This window comes from Octopus sinensis, linkage group LG11, assembly GCF_006345805.1.
Source record: "Octopus sinensis linkage group LG11, ASM634580v1, whole genome shotgun sequence".
NCBI lineage: Eukaryota > Metazoa > Mollusca > Cephalopoda > Octopoda > Octopodidae > Octopus > Octopus sinensis.
The window spans coordinates 30,716,978-30,719,477 of NC_043007.1; the positions used below are offsets into that span (position 1 = coordinate 30,716,978).

The window sequence follows — 2,500 nt, forward strand, 5'->3', positions numbered from 1 at the left end:
GCTCAACGTTGAAGTATCAAGCTCATGTGAGAGACGCGCGAAAAGGTCACCGAAAAGTGTTGTGGATAATTAGTCTTTATTATACGAAGAATTGTGATATCAATTAGTGCTCGTGCTCTACCATTAGCTTAGAAGTTAGGGTATTCGGCTCACGATCGGGAGGTTGTGAGTTCGGTTCCTGGCAAGGCATTTGCTCTTGAGCAAATCATTTTATTTCACGTCTGCTGGTAAAAATGAGTTGTAACTCTATTTTTCTATGAGTCAGGTTTGTCACATTTCGTATCGCGCTGAATCTCCCTGAGAACTATGTTAAGGGTACGTGTGTCTGTGGAGTTCTCAGCCACTTGCACGTTAATTTCATGAACAGGCTGTTCCGTTGATCGGATCAGCTGAAACACTCGTCGTCGTAAACGACGGAGGGCCAGCTGGTGTCTGCGATGATGTTGATAGTGATGTACGGTGTTGGTGCTTGCCATGGTTATGATGATGCTGGTGATAGTTGCGGCGGAGACGGCGGCGGCGGTGGTGGTCGTGGTGGTCGTGGTGGTTGTGTCAGCGATAATGTTGGTGGTGGTAGTGCTGGTAGTGATGATGGTGGTAACGATGGTGTTTGTGATGGTAGTAGTGATGGTGGTGGTAGTAGTGATGGTGGTAGAAGCGGTGGTGGTAGAAGCGGTGGTGGTGGTAGTAGAGGCGGTGGTGGTGATAGAGGTGGTGGTGGTGGCGGTGACAATAATGTTGGTAATGAAATCAGTAATGGCGGCGTTGATGATGGAGGTGAAGTTAAAGGGTGAGGAGAAATCAGGTGGAGGTGAACAGCGCCGAGTCCTTTGGGACGATTCCATACAGAATGGAATCGGTAAGGTTGTGGCTTGGCACGACTTGAAATATTCAGAACAGAAACACAAATATTCGGAATTTTCCAAATGGTTACCTTTCACCTTATTTTCTGTGTCACACATTCTCTAACCTAGAAATTGGAGTGTGTGTGTGTGTGTGTGCGTGCGTGCGTGTATGTGTGCGTGTGTGTGTGTGACTGTGTATATAAATATGTATTATATATATATAAATATATATATGTATATGTATATATACATACATATATACATATGTATACATATATATATATATATATATATATAGCCAGCAGGGTGGCATCATCCAAAAGCTAAAATAATGCAAAGCGTATCGAGGTTTTATAATTGTAAGGTGGGCTTCCGCACAGTTTCTTTCAACAAAATTCACTCTCAGTACATTGGTCGGCCCGGGGCTTTAGCAGAATGCACTTAGCCAAGGTGCAGCGCAATGGAACAGAAACTAACACCGCATGGTTCGCGAGTGAACTTCTTAACCACACGGCACCCTCGCCGGCATCGGAGACACTTAACAATCATTACGGTTGCCCTCATCGTATCAAATTGAATTTAATAACAATAACACTGAAAAAACATCATAATGTCGGCAGCAATTACATCGTTAAAAGCGCTCCGAAATATAAACGTCTGAAACTAATGTAATGATATTTACTATTATCGAGTTATTTCGGACCCTCTAAGTATGTTACAGTAGACCCCTATTTAATTAGGTATTTAATTGGAAACCCCTGATCAGTGTAGCTCTGTTTCATTTTTCAATTTTCTTTCATTTCCTTTCGCTCTGCCTGTGTCAGTTTTATGTCTGCTTCCACGAAAATTATTGCCATATTTTGTCTTGGAGAGTTGCTTTATTTCTTCTCTTTTAAAAGTAGTGTGATCGAAATATTCACAAATTATCGACTTCACATACACACACGCACACACACACATACATCCATGTATATATATATATATATATATGTGTGTGTGTGTGTGTGTGTGTGTGTGTGTGTGCTGTGTGTGTGTAATATATATATATATATATTATATATATATATATATATTACAGCCAGAGACAGATACAATTACATGCACACTAAACCATAATTATATACATACACGTGCGCATATATAGTTTTATACAACATACATATACTAAATATACATACACACGCACACATACATATATATAATATATATATATATATATATATATATATATATAATATATATATATATATAGGCATACCTCGGCTTAAGTCGTTTCGATTACGACGTTCTCGATTATACGTCGCTTTTCAAATATGATATATTGAATAAATTAAAATCAATTCGTGAATGAGTTTTAAGGAGTTTAATAATGCTGCTATCAACAAAACGTTGGTGACTACGAGCAGAGAACTGGAAATGGGTTTGGAGGAGGAGGATTTCATAGATATGACGAACGAGGATTTGATAGAGCTTCACGAGCAGCAAAATATGGAAGAAGAGGAAATTGAACCTGCCCCATGTCAGTTTACCATTAAGAAAATGCAGCAAGCATTTGCATGTATCGTAAAGGGTCTTTCTATGTTCGAGGATCTGGATCCATATGCTAAACGCTTTTCCAAGATTATCGGGGGTTGTCACGAACCTTTTGCTCCTTA

At 39.6% G+C, this 2,500-nt stretch overlaps 1 protein-coding gene across 1 annotated transcript in view; it reads left to right on the forward strand.

Annotated features, from left to right (window-relative positions):
* Positions 1-1,289: 1,289 nt before the first annotated feature.
* Positions 1,290-2,500, forward strand: part of LOC115217586 (neo-calmodulin-like) — a 39,616-nt gene continuing 38,405 nt past the window's right edge. Inside the window, exon 1 of the mRNA XM_036507297.1 lies at positions 1,290-1,295. The gene's annotated coding sequence lies outside the window, so the exon portion shown is untranslated. The remainder of the gene's footprint in view (positions 1,296-2,500) is intronic.